The sequence below is a fragment of the Ambystoma mexicanum genome, chromosome 14 (genome assembly GCF_040938575.1).
Source record: "Ambystoma mexicanum isolate Mex_15411 chromosome 14, UKY_AmexF1_1, whole genome shotgun sequence".
NCBI lineage: Eukaryota > Metazoa > Chordata > Amphibia > Caudata > Ambystomatidae > Ambystoma > Ambystoma mexicanum.
In genome coordinates, this window is record NC_090940.1 from 116,500,839 (window position 1) to 116,520,193 (window position 19,355).

The window sequence follows — 19,355 nt, forward strand, 5'->3', positions numbered from 1 at the left end:
CCACCACATGTGCCAGTAGTCTGCTACCATGTTACACCTTTGCCAACCTTGGGTGGATTTTTTGCCAGGTGTAGGCGTTCGGACTGTCTGGCTAGACATTGGGTTTTCTGCAATTAACCCTGGGGTCAGCTCAGACAGCCAGTAGGCCAATGAGGCAGCTGGTGGGTTGGCAGGGCTGCTAGGGGTCAAGGTCATGGTAACTGATGATGCACAAAGAAAAAGACTTGTAGGTCCCCGTCAGAAGTGTGTTTTGTGAATTTCTGTAATTAAATTCAGCCTGTTTACCTCTAAAAATGGTGACACATCATTCATATAATACATGTGTGTTATGTTCAGAAGCCATGGGCATACTACGAGTGCACCCCTATCAGAGGTGACCATGCATGTGATGTTCCTACATGCACCAGTCACGCAGCTCTCCCTCTTGGATGATTTCATTGCAAGACCGCCGGGTTCTTATCATACAATATTGCACACCAGAGCCGCTTGTTTCTTTGCTCTTTAATGGCAAGACACCTTGAAAACCATGTCCCTCTTCTAATCGCTGCCTGCTTGGGCACGGACACCTTACTAGTTGCTTCTAATCCGCATCCACTATCTATGTTATGGTATGTGTAGCTTGGTATTGGTTCTTATCATGCAATATTATTATTTATCTACTCAATCAGCAGCAAAGAAAAATAGAACTTTAAATCTTTTCAATGCATTTAACAATTTTTAATGGAAGAAGAAAGATAATTCTTGAAAAACAGCTCCTTCTTGAGCTGTGCGGTGGTCCTGGAGCACTAACCACCTATCAGCAAGTCCATTACGGCATAAATAGCCTGCTATTTAATCCCACTTCCTTTTCTTTTCTGCTCTCCAGCATGCAAGCTAAGCACCCCACCTTGTGGTATGTATGCACCTTTCCTGATTAATAGCCAAGTTATGCTTCAGTTTTTAGTGACTTTTAACATTGGGGATTGTCTGCAGAGGAAGTCAGTTTTCCGATCGCCAGCGTTGCGTGGGCTCCTGCCGCTCTCACTGAGCTCTGACTCCTTGTCCAACGCCTCATGCTCTCTGGAGCGTTGGTCTTCAGCTAAACTATCCGCTCTCCCTCAGCACGGGCCACAGCATGCCATAATGCACCGAATGTCCTTCCATTCCTCGCCTCCCGCACTGCTCTGGAGGCCGCTGAGTGCCCTCAGGCGACTCACAACTTGCAATTCTATATCTTATCTCTGCTCCTGACTGTGGCCCCCCCATTCAACGCACCCATCACCAAGAAGACCCGAGCAGCATGGGGGCAGCTTTTGATCCTCTTCAAAGTCATCCTTTCATCTCTGCCCTGAGTTCCAGAACAGTTGTTCAAGCCCTTATCAGCTCCCACTTGGAAGTTGTCAATTCCCCCTACTCGCACGAGTCCCAAATGACACCTCAGCCCCTTTTAAAGCCAACCAGCATTCTGCAGCAAGCCTCATTGCTGGATCTAGAAAAGTCCACCACATCCTCAATGGTATGCAGTGTTTATATCGAACATTTTATATTGAAAGACTATATATTGAATATTTGATATCGAAAACTTTTATAGTGAATACATTTAGGGGTGGGGCAAAGGGTTACATATTTTTGGGAAACGGTTGGGGTAGGTTTTTAGGGGTCGGAAATTGGAGTTCTGGGTGAACCCTCCCAAAAAAAGAAATGCATTCAATATACAATTTTTAAATATAAAGATTTCGATATATATAATCTTTCACTATATAATCTGTCGATATAAAGACATGTAACCATCCTCAACTAACCTAAATTAAAAATAAAATAAATAAACTGCATGGGTCGGGCATAGCTTCGGAAGGGGAGTGTGGGAGTTCCGCCCCACCATTGCTAACCTAGTTGTCGGATTTAGAGAGTCCATTCAGTTCCAAAGGTGCATGTTGGGGCCAGAGTTGCCACGTATGGTCTTATTGCCCAGCTGTCAAGTACGGTTTCATTCTTTGAAGCTGTGACTGACAGCTCTACTGTCAGGGAAGGGATGCCCAGAGGAAAGCAAATTATGGTAAATGGGTCATGGTAGCAAGTTCATTTTTGATGTCCTGTTCCATATGCAAAATTCCAATTCCTCAGGAAAAGTGCTAATTTTGGATTTGCTAATTCTGATGTTCCATATACATTTTGGGCTAAGTTCTTCAATAGAATTGCCCACGAATGTACATATTGAAGTGATTGTAAACCATTTGTCAATTTGTCATTGAGATACTGAGATCCTCTCCACTATTGACGATTTGTGTATACATATGTGTATTATTGTGGAGTGTGAGATTTTGACATTGTCTTTTATATTGTTTTCGACATGAATTTTAGTGTTTTTTTATGTGTGTGATATGTGTAATAAAATTTTATTTTTTATTTTTTTTAAACGAGCATTGGGTAAAGATCCATATTTGTGACTATAGGCTGATGCACTTTAGTATCCTTCCTTTTGTATATATCATTTACAGTACCCACAAAGTAGGAGGGCTGCGAATCCCCCATGTGGGACTACCCGTTGTGAGAACAGTATGTACATTTTAAAGCCCGGACCCCACAATGCTCATAGTAGTGGAATTTTGTGAAAGATCATTTCAACTAAAAACATTTATAAATGTACTAACAGGTCTGTTTGTTTTACAAGCAAAAACAAAAAGGTTTTTGGCAAAGTTGCATTTTGTAACCACACAATGCATAATATGTTAATTGCCTGTTCCAAGTAATGAAAAAGGCAAGCAGCCCTAATTGATCATATAACCAACTCACAAAAGACTATACAGACATCTCAAGTTGTCCCAGCGTCACCATGTGAGTCGGATCCTGCCCACCTTCCTTTTCCTGTGTCCTATCACTTGCAGCTCGGAATGTATAATTGAAAAGCAAAACTACGAGTCACAGAATGCTGATAAACACACAGCAGAGGATGCACCACTCACGCCCAAGATGAAGGATAGTTAGACAGCTGCATTCGATTTCTAAGCGCCCTGGTGAGAGAATGTTCCATATAGCGCCTTACAAATCAAAATAAATATATCAAACTGCTTCACACACCATTAGTTTAATCGTGCTCTGCACCTTGCTGGGCAAATACTATACACAACCCAAGTTGTCCAATGTTGTATGTGAGAGGCCTTTCCAGTCCAGATTTGTTTTCTTTGCATTCTGGTACCTATAGTTATGGACCTACATTGAATAATGTCAGACAGTATTCATTCATTGTGTCATTTGTGATGGTGCCTTTCACCATAATTATGGTCCATAGGTGCTTTTGGTTAGCACCCTCCGAGGGACCCGAGTCCAAAAATGTGGGAGATTTTGGAGGTGCTATTCTGCGTGTGTGCCTTTCAGCCATTAAAGACATGCGAGGGAGGCCAAGACTCTGCTAGTCACCCGTGTCTAAATGGAGTGTGTGTGGGTGGAAGTATACATTGGACTAAAGGGGGGGGGTTGTGTTTAAGGAGATAGTTATGTGAGAATCTACAACTAACTCAAATTTGTGTTGCTAAAAGTAGCTTCATTCTTATGGCAGAGGTGATGTGCAATAGTGTTTGTGTTATATGTTAGTGCAAGGTGTGTGGACGTGAGCCCTTGCCTTCCGCTAAGTTGTGAAGGTGCGGTGTGCGAGAGGAGAAAAGGGTTAGCTGCAGTGGTAGTCCTGGAAAAATTGGAATAGTGGATCCTTGCCAAGAAGATACACCCCAAAAATCAGATAGGACGACATTAAATGGTCTAGTTATAACTACATTGAGAGACATGGTCAGGTCCAATAGACAAGCATCTTTGTATGTAGCAATGGTTGACTTTTCCAAGGCTTTGGATACTATTAACCAGCAGATCCTGTGGCAAAAAATGAGGCGATGGGAGATGCATTCTTCTCTGTTGGCCATTCTAGAGAATATACATTCAGACAACCAAATCCAAATTATGTTGGATACGGAAGGTCATCTTTCTAATTCAACTAACATCATGAAAGGCCTCAGACGGTTCCATGTCATTTCATCGCAGAATGTTTTTTTGCTGGTTTTTTTACCACAATTTTACTTACGAAAAAACCCATCACATTTTTTTAAAATTATTTTTGGGGGGTTTCCCCACCAAGCCCTCATTTTCTTTAATTAGTATTTATTCCCAAACACCCACACCCCAATTTACTAACCCCCCCTAAAAAGTTGGATGGGTATTTTCAAAAACAAATTTGCGGCAAAAAACCCAGCAAAAAAACATCCCGTGATGAAAGCACATCGTACCCCTCAGACAGGGATGTATACTATCTCCATGCCTCTTTAATTTGTATATAGAGACCTACACAAGACCTTGGAGGAGGCATCATTTGTGAATCCTAAATTGGGAGGAGCGCATATTATCTGGCTAGCTGTTAACTGCTCTGACCAAATATGCACACTGCAATGAACTGGTAATCAATCAAGTAAAATCAAATGTTATTCAGTTCATAAGGTTGCCAAAGAGAGTTGAAAAATGTAAATGGCACAATGACAAAAATACAACGGAATCAATAAAAATGTCTACTTACTTGGGCTTTTGTTTGACGTAAAAGCCCAATATTACTTACCAGACTAAACTTATAGAAAAGAAGTCGGATCAATTTACATACCAAATTAAGATCCTCACAGAATTCTGTAAATTTAGCCTAGTGCCTTTAATAAGATTCTATATTGGGAAAGTAATCCCAAAAGTACTATATTGGTCAGAAGTAGAAGACACCTTTTACGAGATGTTGTGGGAAAGGATTGAGGGCAGAATTTGGAAAAAGGTATTCAATCTGCCCACCTCAGTCCCAATTCCATCGTTGCGCTTCGAACTAGGCTTGCAGTCCCTACGTTCATCGTTCAATTGACACATCATCTCGGACAATAGAAACATATTTTTACCAATTAGAGCCACTCTGTATGAAGATCTGCTAACTGTACTCTGTATGAAAAATTGTAAATTGATGTCAATAATTTGGATGCAATGGTGAAGTCTAGCACATTCTGCAACAGACTGTTTAAATCCGAGCCTGATACTATGATAGGTACCTTTGTTGATGCGTTTTGCGCAATTGACAATTTTCAAAGAATGGGCACATTGGGGAATATTTTAACCACATGCATCAAATGGCATGAAGGTTGCTGCGGGTTGTCCCCTGATGGAGCAGTGCATGTGATAAAGTCGCGCCTTAAAGCTAAAATATTAGAACTTAGTAAAGAACAGAATCTGGTCAACCTATTATCTGGTAATCGTAGTTCTGATTTTTGTGGGTATAACTCTCGCCACGAATTTAAACCAACCTATATAGCAGTGTATCCCAAAAGTGCGATTGTAAAGCATTATTTATGTTTGAAATTCCACATCAGTGTGGCACTTATGACCCAATGTGCCCAGTTGGGTATATCACAATATGACAGATATTGTAGGATATGCGGCAGAGAGGAATTGGAAACCATTGAGCATTTATTATTAGGTTGTGAATGCTTAGGGGCTTTGAGATCTAGCTACTTGAAAGCATATAATAAAAATGTCAATTTGGAAGATCGAACACTGAATTGGGCCAAGTTTTTAAATGTGTGCAACGCTAATCTGATATTTTATATGGTCCCATTTTATTGGAAGTATGTGGAAATGATCCACTTCTTATCATGATAATGTATTTAATTATTTGTAATAAAGTATTGAACTATTATGTTTTATTCCTTTTAGTGTGTTCATACTATTTATTGATTCTAATGTTCTATTGCGATCTATTGAACTTTTAACTGTTACAAACTGATTTCCTTATGATAACCAATGTACTTTATGTGTTGAAAGTTGTGACATCCTGTGTACTTTTAATGTTATGTGTATGTGTATATTTTTGTATGTTGTACATTCAAAGCCATTTGGCTGATGGTATATTAAATAAATACATACATAAATAATACCTTACACAATTAGTCTAAATACAAGATGTGACTGACTAAAACAATGTGCTAAAAGCAAGTTAAGGCTACCTTACACAATTAGGCTAAATATGAGATGTGACTGACTAACACAAATGGGCTAAAAGCAAGGTAAGGCTACCGTAAACAATTAGGCTAAATGGGAGATCTATATGACTAACACACATGGGCTAAAATCAAGGTAAGACTACCATACACAATTAGGCTAAATGCGAGATCTGGATGACTAACACAATGGGCTAAAAGCAAGGTAAGGGTACCTTACACAATTAGGCTAAATGCAAGATCTGGCTGACTAACACAAATGGGCTAAAAACAAGGTAAGGCCACCTTACACAATAAGGCAAAATGCAAGATCTGGCTGACTAACACAAATGGGCTAAAAACAAGGTAAGGCTACCTTACACAATTAGGCTAAATACGAGATGTGACTGACTAACACAATAGGCTAAAAGCAAGGTAAGGCTACCGTAAACAATTAGGCTAAATAGGAAATCTATATGACTAACACACATGGGCTAAAATTAAGGTAAGGCTACCATACACAATTATTCTAAATGCGAGATCTGGATGACTAACACAATGGGCTAAAAGCAAGGTAAGGCTAATTTACACAATTAGGCTAAATGTGTGCTATCACTACATTAAACAAAAGGGTTAAAAACAAGGTAAGTCTTCTGTACACAAGTAGGCTAAATGCGATAAATGACTGATTAACACAAATGGGCTAAAAGAAAAGTAAGGCTATTTTACACAATTAGGCTAAATGCAAGATATTGCTGACTAACACACATGTGCTAAAAACAAAGTACGGCTAACTTGCACAATTAGGCTAAATGCGAGATATGGCTGACTAACACACATGGGCTAGAAGCAAGGTACGGCTAACTTGCACAATTAGGCTAAATACACGATATGGCTGACTAACACATATGGACTAAAAGCAAGGTGCGGCTAACTTACACAATTAGGCTAAATGCGTTATATCACTACCTTAAAGAAATGGGCTAAAAACAAGGTAAGGCTAACTTACACAATTAGGCTAAATGTGGGATATCACTATGTTAAACAAAAGGGTTAAAAACAAGGTAAGTCTACTGTATACAATTAGGCTAAATGCGATAAATGGCTGATTAACACACATGGGCCAAAAGCAAGGTAAAACCATCTCACACAAATAGGCTTAATGCGAGATATTGCTGACTGACACACATGGGCTAAAAGCAAGGTACGGCTAATTTACACAATTAGGCTAAATGCGAGATATGGCTGACTAGCACACATGGGCTAAAAGCAAGATAGGCTAACTTACACAATTAGGCTAAATGCATTATTTCACTACCTTAAACAAATGGGCTAAAAGCAAGATAGGCTAACTTACACAATTAGGCTAAATGCATTATTTCACTACCTTAAACAAATGGGCTAAAACAAGGTAAGTCCAAATTACACAATTAGGCTAAATGTGTGATATCACCACGTTAAACAAAAGGGTCAAAAACAAGGTAAGTCTACTGTACACAATTAGGCTTAATTCGATAAATGGCTTACTAACACACATGGGCTAAACACAAGGTACGGCTAATTTACAAATTAGGCTAAATGCGAGATATTGCTGACTAACACACATAGACTAAAAACAAGATACGGCTAACTTACACAATTAGGCTAAATGCGAGATATGGCCAACTAACACACATGGGCTAAAAGCAAGGTAAGGACATCTTACACAATTAGGCTGAATGCGAGATATGGCTGACTAACACACATGATATGATATGATATGATATGGCATTTATAACGCGCCTATACACAAGTGTTTCAAGACGCAACGAGGCAAGGGGGGGGGGAACAAAGGGAGGACAGACAACGATCCTGCTAGGCCAGGCGTCATTCAGATCGCGCAAGTGCATGGGAAGGGGGGAAAGGAAAAGTGCGAGGGGGGAAGGGAGAGGGGAAAGTGCAGTACATGGGAAGTGGAATAAATAAATAAGATAAATAAAAGACTTAAAACAGGCAAGTGCAAGGAAGTGCGGACAAAGTGCTGGAAAGGGGACTGATGGGATACAGAAAACAGTCCCCAAGTGCAGAGGTTGCCAGGGAGGCAGTGCAGGTGGGCAGTTGACAGGGCCTGGGCCAGAGATCAGAAAGGGTGGCCAGGTAACCAGTGCAATTTCAGTCAAGAATTCAGCAAGGGAGGGGAGGAGAGAAAGCAGAAGCAAAGAGGAAGGTTTTGAGGTGTTTCTGTGGTTTGAGATGAGGAGCTGGGATTAGAAGTGTGGTCTCCTGGGTTCCAGAATCAACGATTTAGGCACATGATCACATCACCTGCTTTCATGCTCTCTCCTGCTTTTCACACTCATGGTGAACTTGAGTATTTGAGCTCTGACTTCGACAAGTTGGGACCGTACGTGTTTGGGTTCAGACCCTAAAGGTACAGCAAATGACAACATTCTGATTGTGGAAATATGGTCTACGTGTTCTACGTGTTCCCTTTCATCTTTTGGGCCACCTCGCCCCACCTCCCCCATTGTCCAGGTTCTCATTGGCTTAAAGCAAGGTACAGCTAACTTACACAATTAGGCTAAATGCGAGATATGGCTGACTAATACACATGGGCTAAAAGCAAAGTATGGCTAACTTACACAATTAGGCTAAATGCGTTACATCACTACCTTAAACAAATGGGCTAAAAACAAGTTAAGGCTACCTTACACAATTAGGCTAAATATGAGATGTGACTGACTGACACAAATGGACTGAAAACAAGTTAAGGCTACCTTACACAATTAATCTAAATGCGAGATATGGCTGAATAACACACATGGGCCAAAAGCAAGGTAAGTCTAACTTATACAATTAGGCTAAATGCGTGATAGCACTACCTTAAACAAAAGGGCTAAAAAAAAGGTAATGCTACCTTACACAATTAAGCTAAATGAGTGATACACAATTGGTCTAAAAGTGAGATATGGCTAACACAAGTGGGCTAAAATCAAGATAAGGCTACCTTACACAATAAGGCTAAATGTGAGATATGGAATGCAAGATATGGCTGACTAACACACATGGGCTAAAAGCAAGGTACGGCTAACTTATACAATTAGGCTAAATGTGTTATATCACTAGCTTAAAGAAATGGGCTGAAAACAAGGTAAGGCTACCATACACAATTAATCTAAATGCGAGATATGGCTGAATAACACACATGGGCTAAAAGCAAGGTAAGGTTAACTTACACAATTAATCTAAATGCGAGATATGGCTGAATAACACACATGGGCTAAAAGCAAGGTAAGGTTAACTTACACAATTGGGCTAAATGAGTGATATCACTACCTTAAAGAAAAGGTATAAGAACACGGTAAGTCTACTGTACATAATTAGTCTAAATCCAAGATATGGCTGATTAATCCAAATGGGCTAAAAGCAAGGTAAGGCTACCTTAGACAATTAGAATAAATGTGAGAGCTGGCTGACTTACACATATGGTCTGAAAACTAGGTAAAACAACCTTACACAATAAGGCTAAATGCGAAATATGGCTGACTAACACACATGGGGTAAAAGCAAGGTACGACTAACTTACACAATTAGGCTAAATGTGTGACATCATTACCTTAAACAAAAGGGCTAAAAATAAGGCAACGCTACCTTACACAATTAGGCTAAAGCTAAATGCGAGATATAAAGAAAATGTGGATCGCGGTTGTCGCCACAGCTACAGTTTTTCTGGTTGGGTGTGTTGAATTTATGATTTACCTTTATTTTGAAACACTCAATCTACAGTTCAGGGAATTTGTCTTCCTGAAAACCCACATCCACTCCTCCCAAAAAAGGTGAAGGAGTTTCCAGAGTAAAGTTTTGAACTAAACACTTTACTACATTTTCACTGAGACCATTGACAAGTGTTAGCATTGGAGAATTGCCTATTCTTGGGCTGATTCAAATTTGACATGTTAGACAATATCGGTGAGAGTCTCTGGGTTCGTAGCTTGGGTATAGATACAACTGGATATCGTTTGTGATACTGAATTGGTTGCAAATAATTTTAAAGGCCTGGGTTCTGTGTCTTTTGGGAATGCTTGGACAGCAGCACCTGCCTCTCTCACCATTCTTCAGGTTCACCTTCAAAACACCCCAGTTCTTTTTGTTCATTAAGGAATCGATTTCAGTTACTTAGTCATCTGTGGCAGACACCAATCAAATGGCTTTAATTCCATATTTCAATTTGCGATGTCTAAGACCTCCAGAACCTGAAATTTCAGGAGAATAGCCTCATTAGGGTCAGTTGAGCGAAGGGTTTTAATGATTAATCAGAAAGGAGAGGCACTTTGCACTATACCACCTTAGTTCAATGATATAGCTTTAAAAAAAAGGGTTTGCCAAAATATTTTGTATTGCTACTTGGGATTTAATGAATTCTTGAGGCATTTGTCTGATTAATTTGGGATCATGGTACTCCCTTCTTGTTTGTCTTTCAAAGGCCCAGCACAGGTAGATGCAGTGGCAGGTCTCAGGTACGGTTACGGGTACGGTAATTTCTTCCTTCAAGTTTGTGCACCTGCTCACAAAATTCCTCTTTGGTAATCTGGTCCTATTTGAGCAATAGGCCCCGAGCAGGGGAGGCATTACCACTTCAGGTAATACACCGGGGCCCATAGTTACAGGCCAGAGTGAAGCGAAGGGGCCTATATCTACTAGTACCTCAGCCTGTAACACTAGGGTATTAAGAGCATTTATTTATCGTTCCAAAACGCTCTAGCGTTTCGGAACAGTAAAAGAAACTGTAAAAAAATGGCCGCTGGGGAAGGGAAAACGTAGTCCCTTCTCCCTTTCCATAGTGGGCATTCAAAAAATAGGGTAGTCCCTTCTCCCTTTCCATAGCGGCCATTCAAAAAATAGGGAAAAATATAAACAAAAAAATGGCCGCAATGGAAAGGAGAGAAAAGACTATGGGCCTCATTACGACCCAGGCGGTAAGTTACCGCCTGGGTCGTACCCTTACCACCATGGTGTAAACTATATTTACACCATGGTGGATGGCGGATTTACCGCCCCATTCCAAGGTGAGTGGGGCGGTAAATCCCCATTTCCCATTTTACCCTTCCCCATTCCCATTTTTGCCCCATAGGGCATAATGGGAGCGGGGAAGGCGCTAATTACGCCACCGTAAATTACGGTGGCGTAATTAGCACCATGGTCCCTTAGCGCCATGGATTTTAACGCCTGTAAAAAGCAGGGGTTAAACTCACCATGGCGCAAAGGGACCTCGGAATCAGGCGTTAAGGGACGGCGCCGTTTACGGCGCCGTTAACACCTTAACGCCTGATTCATAATGAGGCCCTATGTGTAGTCCCTTCTTCTTTTCCATGACGGCCTGACACGGATCAGGAGCGGAGGTGCTGGGAATAGAAGTGTTCCCAGCGCGTCTGCTCCCGAAATGGACAGAAAAGAAGGTAAGTGTGGTTGGGAGGGCGGGGAGGGAATTCTTTGGATTGGGGGGGGAGAGTGATGGAGGGAAAGCAGAATGACACTTGCCTCGATCCCCGGCAGGGGAAGATGGCAGCCTCCAGCCATGTGGTGGCTCAGAGCGGGGATTACCCTGTTCGGAGCCTCCTCATTGGCTGAGTGGCTGCCACACTCCCCACCCCCTGCCGGGGAAGGAAGGAACATTTTGGGGTGAGGGATTCCCGGTCCGGTAGCGCCCCGGCGAGGGCCAATGAGATTGCATGTTACAATCTCATTGTCTCTCGCTGGGTTCTCATTTGGGAAAAGGCCTTTGCATTTTGCCCCAGCTGCTTCCAGTTGGAGACCAAATCTAATACTGTCCTGTCAGATGGACCCTGTTTTCTGTTTTCCCTTCTTACTATCTCTTTGAGTTTAAATACCCAGAAGAATCCACCAATGCAGCATCATTTGATGCAGCATCTTTGGATTGGACGGAGTTTGTGATGGGTTCACTTTCCCACATTCACCACGGCCCTCCTCCTTGCTTGCATTGGCCCATTGAATTATGTGTGTCATAAGCGGATGTGTCAGCTATGAGCTAGCCCTTCCCTCAACAATATGGAATTGAAATTGAACTGAATATTCCTTTCTCTGCATGGGTATATGGTATTGATGAGAATTAAATATTCAGATTCGGAATAGTTGTATTTTTGCCACTGCGTGCATGAAGGAGTATGCATATATAATTCATTGTTATATATCCTTTTATATGAATGTGATTTTTGTTCTGCTTAAAGCAAATCTACGTTTGGTTTTTGGATCAGACACATGGTTAAGAAATTACCACTCAAGGGGCCTCATCACGAGTTGGGCCGTAGTCCTTAAATGCAGGGTTACCACTGCATTTAAGGGCTGGCCTGATCACGAGTTGGGCACTTAATGGGCTGTCTCACCTCCAGCTTTTTGCTGGAGTTGAAAGTCCCATTTAGCGCCCTGTTTTCAGCACTATTACGGCCGGCAATGTTACCTCCAGCAGTAATAGCGCCAACAGCCACATTAGATCCAATGGACCCAATGGGGAATTGGCATTTACTGTTAACACTCAACACATGATCTGGCGCTATTACTGCCCAACGTTAATTGCATTAGCACCACCCGGTCCGGCGCTATTGGCGCCAGATCATGGGTTGGATGGTAACAGTAAATCCCCATAACCTATTAGGTCCATTGGACCCAATGGTGCTGTGGGTGCTGTTACCGCCAGCGGTAAGGCTGGAACTGGAGGTAACACAGCCCATTTAGCGCCCAACTCGTGATCAGGCCAGCCCTTGAATGCAGCGGTAACGGCATCATTACCGCCACATTTAAGGCCTACCACCCCACTCGTTATCATGCCCAAAATGTATTTCCCATGCTAATTTTTAATGCATCTCTCTTAAAGCTGACCTTGTCTTGCGCGTTCCAGCTGATTTTCATTTATGTGTGGGCTAAACCAATACCAAAGTCCATCTGCTAATATGAACAAAGGACCATTTTACTAGGCAGCTTAATAGAAAAGCATCATGTTTATTGGGACCTAATGTGTTCCAGGTTCAGCAGTTAGAGGCATGTGTAAGCATCAGAGGTTTAAGATTAATTCTAAACCTTACAGCCATCACCTCCTTTGTGTTGCTGATTTCACCCCAAGTGGGACGGGTATGCACAGACATGGGTCCTGTTCCTGTTGGGCCTAGAGACCCAAGCTAATCCTCACTGATGAGGCACAATGAGGCTGAAACACGTCTGGGGATGCTTGTGGTCTCGTGCAGAAGGGATGTCACCTAGCAGTTTGAGCTGGATGGACCCTTTTGGGGGTGAGACGAAGCCTGATTTGTATATGGTCTTTCCCCTTTCTGTAATGGCTTGGCAGGCGAAGAACAATGGACTGGAGGGTTTCCCACAGCAATGCCAGAGGTTAAGATTCATTCTAAACCTTACATCCATCACCTCTTTGTTTTTGCTAAGGACCGATTTGACCAAACACTGGAATTGTTTACTTTTGGATCAAAAAAATAGAGTATGATCTAGTCTGAGGCTAAATATAAAACACATTTCCTGTAGTTTAGAAACATGGCTCTATTCTAAGTACACACAAATGGGCCATTAAATCTTCTATGCATTGATCAAAGTGATGGGTTCTGGAGTCTGGACATTCTTGTTGTCAAGGAAGAGCTGACCTCTTCACAAACAGACCTTGAGTTCAACTTAACCTGGCGGTTCAGTTCGGTGGGTATGAGCTTCTATCATGTTTAACAAGAGGTGAAACATACAATGTATGCTATCCTTTTAAATCAGGTCTGATTTAAATTATCTGATTTTCATTTCCATTTGATTTTTCTTCCTTATGCTACATGGTAGCAAACATACACAACTCCCTTGTATTTCATTATTTGGTTTGCAATAAAGCCTACAGCATAGCATGTTTTCTATGCTTATTTTGTTTTCTATGTTTAACATTAACTATTTGACATTTCAGTGCAAAGCATCATATGTAATCAAATCATATTTTACAAAATAAAGGCATGAAGTTAGATGATAAAAGTGGCCATTAACTTATCAACACTGCTAACCTTCAAAGTGTTCTTAACTAGACGTCCCTTTTTATGTAGATAACTGTATGGCTACACAATCCAAGTGTTACCCTTTCCCCCACTTTTCTAATGAAAAAACTAATGAATATACTGCTAATTGTTCTGGATAAGATATGCCTCTAGAGGTACATCCCAGTAGACTGGGATCTGTTCTTCTTTGTTTCCCCATGACCAAAGGGGAATGGATCTAGTAGATGGTGCATTGTGCTAAGTAAGCCCTTCACAGGAGAATAATGGTAGTATATAGGCACATCATAGACAGGCCCGCTGTTTGTATACTCTCTGTATTTCACTAAGAGCTTCTATGATTACTTCACATGATAATTATTTTATTGACCACAGAAGCATGAACCACCAAATCCTTCCTCCCAAGATTTTCGACCAACATCCCACACTAATCAATTGCTAAATGATATGTAGACTACGGTTTTGTCCACTTCTCAAATCATGGTAAATGAGTGTAGGTCGCTGATTTTAATGAATATGCAGTAGTTTACCAACCTTGAACTGTGCTGTGGAGACCAACAGATATATTTTTAATCCAGCTGCTTTCCTAGATTGCCTTGTAATCATTCTGTAGATACACATTCACTGTTGTGCCATTTGGCCTTATCAGAGGGAGGCATTTGTCATTTTATTGTCAGGTTGATTTACTATGTGGTTTGGTGCTTTGCAAGTCAGCTTTACTAAACACTAGTGTAGCTTTCGAAAGAAAAACATGGAGAAAAAGTGGAATGTTGATGGACAACTAAAGATGGGAAGAGAGGAGATATAGGGGTCATTACAAGTATGCCGATATTTCTCACATAAATGCTGCCATACTTGTGTACTGTTAAATATCATTGGTAAATTCATCTAATTACAAATGGTGATAACATAGTTTTAATCGTATTGATTGAGCCCCAAAGGTGTCCTTTGGGGACTAGGAGTAAGTACCGCAGGTGCTAAAGCCACCTGTTGTTATCCCTTGAGTGTTTGGAGGTAATGTGGTGAAAATACATCCAGCCTAGTGCTGGAGGTATTTCCTCCACTTTGCCATACTAAGTATTTGGAGTTAAAGTGGAGGAAATACCTCCAGTTTATCTGCAAATCCTTAGTATGGCGGAGTGGTAAAAGCGCCAGCAATTCCATTGCAGCCACGTTTTTACTGCAGCACTATTCTCGTAGTGATCCCCATAGAGTACTATTGCCTGAATTCCACACTCAAGACATGGGAAAGCTTGTCTAAAACCCTGGCTTCTACACTTGATGAACGTTTGTGATCCTGGCCAAATCACTTTACATCATTGTGTGTTAAGTTTCCTTAGCTGGCAGAATATGTATTGGCTTACAGTCATTCTTTTAAGAATTCACTACATAGAGTTTCACTCATACATTGCTTAACAGACTGAAGTGTTGGAATATATAATAAGATTGACTGTACAATCATTACACACGTAGTGTCTCACACCATTTTTCTGGTTTTGGGCTGGAGACTGGCTTGGCCGATGCCATGCTCTACTCCCCACCCACTGGATATGCCGGATGACTCCATGGGCCTCATTACGACCCAGGCGCTAATGGGTTATCGGCCCCGTAAAAGGCTGCAGCGCCGTTAACCTATTAGCGCCTAATTACGAGATCCCTTTGCAGGACCTTGGTGCTAAGTATGGTGCCGCAATTTGCGGCACCGTATTTAGCGCCTTCCCCATTCCCATTGAGCCCTATGGGGCAAAAATAGGAATGGGGAAGGGCCATGGCGGCATGGAGAATTACCGCCCCGCCAACCTCGGAATGGGGTGGTAATTCCCCATTCCGGCATGGCGGACACTGGCATGGACCATGGTGCTAATAGCCCCATGGTCCTCCGCCTGGGTCGTAATGAGGCCCCATGTGCTGTAGGACACCCTATTCCATTCCTGTTCTTTGGTTTTACCTTAGTTTTACTTCAGTCCATTTAATTCAGTAGAAGTGGCCCAACACTACAACTCCCAGCAGGCAGTGGATGGAGGAGTGGAAACCCAGTACTGGCCTCTCCTGACATGGAGTCACCAGACTGCCCTGCCACCCACCACCAGCGGATGTGTCCTCAGCTGGAAACGTTTGCCTGTACATGTGCCCAGGCATAACAGAGATCCGCTAGTCAAGTCTGCCAGTCTGCGTGTGTGCTTTGGTCCTCAAGGAAGCAGAGTCCTTCCGCCTTTTAGAATTTATGTAAAATAAACCTTTTAAAGTAATATAACCCTGCTCACATTATACAGAGTTAATAAACTCAATCCGCCAAACGTTATAGCGTTAAAGAGTAGAGACTTTTTCAACTGCATTTTATAGCTGCCTGACGGCCCAAAGTTTTGTGTGACACCTTGAGCCAATCCTTGCATTTCAGGCAACAGAGATTTGCATTCTGGAACATGTAGTTATGATTTGGAGATTGGCCTCATCACGAGTTGGGCAGTATCCCTACAGTATTACCACCAGGGCTAATAGTGTTACCGCCAAACCCCCGGTGCTATTAGCGCCGGATCACGGGTTTGGCGGAACGGTAATTCCCCATTGGGCCATTCGGGAATTCCCCATTCCCTATTGGGCCCAATGGGGAATTTTCGGTGCAACTATCGAACATTGGCAAATTCCCAGCGCATTTAGCCTCAGCTCAGAGCTGGGGGTAAATGCAGCCAAACCCGTGATTTAGCGGACCCTTAAATGCAGCGGTAATAGCGTTACCACCGTATTTAAGGGTTACCACCAAACTCGTGATGAGGCTGTATGTGTACAAAACTTCAACTCCCAGAATGCAAGTTATACAACGTTTTATCAGATTAAAATCCTGGAATCGTTTAAGGTGTGACTGTGATTAATCAACTTTCGGGGCTCCAGTTGTTCAGGGATAAATATCGGTTTCTAAACAATTAATCAGCCCCACACCTCTAGTACACCAGAAGGGATATGAACAGATTGGAAAAACAAGCAAATTATAAACCTCCTTGTCCAATTTTGGTACGGGGATGGAATGGCAGGCTTATCTCGGAAAGGTCATGGATCGTAGGTTAGTTGCAACACAACGAAAATACAATTATTACCCAATGATAAAAGGAACTGTCCAGTGAAGGTTGTATAAAAACATCTACTTTATTATTATCACAACAGACAGTTCTGGTAAGGCTACCAAATACAGTCCACCCTGTAAAGGAATGCTCAGGACAGGGTCAGTATAGTAAATAATCACAACAGTTCAAGGATACTTGGCTTCTGCACTAAGGCAGCAATGGGTTTTATGTCTCTAGAGGCCCTCGGAGAAGGATTAGTGGCACAGAACCACAATGTACATAGTGCTTGTATGTGTTCTTGGTGCTCAACAGGGTCGAGTTAGCTTCAGTGAGCTTTGCAGGCTTCTCTGACAGAGTTCAAGACAGGAGTCAGCTGCGATTATCAGGCGGCAAGACAGTCTGTCGCGCGAAGCTGGACGAACGACTGCAGGCTGGCATACACGGTGGCCCGTGGTCAGGAATCATTGTCTCAGTGCTGATCGGTGGTTCTGAAGTACTGGTCGAGATTTCTTGGATGTCTTTAAGCGACTGAGGAGTAACAACGATCAGTGTTGTAGTCAGTTGCAGCTCGAGGAACTCGACTTGCCCGAAAATGTCCTTTAAGGTGGATGTCGGTAGATGCTCGTCGAGAGACTTCTCCAAGCTTCTTCACTGGCCTTGTGTCGTCCTTTAAGGTGGACGACCCAAAGCTGAGGAGTGTGTTGCGGGCAGCTTCCTTGTCCTTGGTTTCGGGTTCAGAGACCTCCTGGCATTTCCCACCTTTCAGAACATGGTAAGGCCCAGTCCACTTGTCCTGAAGGACACTGGCTATAACAGGCTCTGTAATCCACACCCACTGTCCTGTAGAATAGACTGTCACTGTTGCCATCTGGTTGTGTCAGTGCTTCATCAGCTCCTTACTGGGCTTTCGGTTTTCGTCGACTGTTCCATGTACTTTTCCATTCTAGACCGAAGGCCAACTACATAGTCCCCCACTTCTCACATAGGGGATGAGGGGTTGCCCTCCCATTCCTCATTCACTAGACTGAGGGTACCTTGTACTGGGTTTCCAAACAGAAGATCAAAAGGGCTAAACCCTACTCCATTCTGTGGCACATCCATGTAGGCGAACAGTAGGCATGGCAGGAGAATATCCAATTTTCTCCTCAGGTGCTCTTCCAAGCCACCTATCATGCCTTTCAGGGTCTTCTTGAAAGGGTCAGCAAGCTTGTTTGTTTGTGAACAGAAGGATGTAGAGAACTGGTAGGTGACTCCACACTCTTACCACATAGTCTTCATGTATGCTGATATGAAGTTTGATACCCTGTCAGAAACTACTTCCTTGGGGAATACAACATGGGAGAATATCCCAATCAGAGCCTTCTCAACTTCAGGGGCTTTGATGTTCCTCAGAGGTACAGCCTCAGGATACCCTCTGGCGTGGTCTACCACCACAAAGATGTATCTGTTCCCTGAGCTGATTTGAGGATGCAAAGGACCCACAATGTCCATGCCTATTCTCTTAAAAGGCCAACCAATCATGAGTAGTGGAATTAAGGGGGCCATTGTGGCACCACCTGAATTGCCAGACACCTGACAAGTCAGGCAGGACCGGGCACATTTCTTAACTTTTACACCAAACTGCGGCCATTAAAAGTGCACAGACAACCGTTCTGATGTCTAGGTCACTCCCACGTGACTTGCTAAAGGGATTTGGTTAGCCAAATCCAAAAGGAACTTTCTGTGGCATTGGGGAATCACCAACCTTCTGGTCCCCTCGCCCTCAGAGTCTTTTGGCTCACTGTACAGGGGTCTGTTCTCCCATTACACTTTGATCAGTTCAGGGGCCTCACCCTTAGCCTGCTCCTGTGCCTGCTTCTACAGGCCTGCCATAGTGGGACACTCTTTATGGGTTTTCAAGAAGTCAGTCTGATCCGTGCCCCCAGCTGATGCAAACTCATCCAGCTGGGACAGACCCTTTTTATCTGCGCGCGCCTGGTCCTCCACCTCAGGTTCCTGTACAACGCCAGGCAACTCTGAAGTCACGGACTCCCTTGCTACCAAAGAATGGTCCTCAGGGGCTACTGGCCCCTGTCCCACAGGAGTAGGTGACTCAGAAGTCTGCAGAATTGATCCAGGGGCTACCGCCCAAGCCACTACCTCCAACAAGCCCTCCGGAAGCACTCCAGGCCATAAGGCTCTGAGAGTGCTCAATATGGTGATCTCTTTGGACCTCAATTGGGTAGCTGCTGTGACTATCTCGGGGTCAGGAATATCAATACCCAACAGAAATTGGACTGGGATTGAGTCTTTCACTGCTACATGGT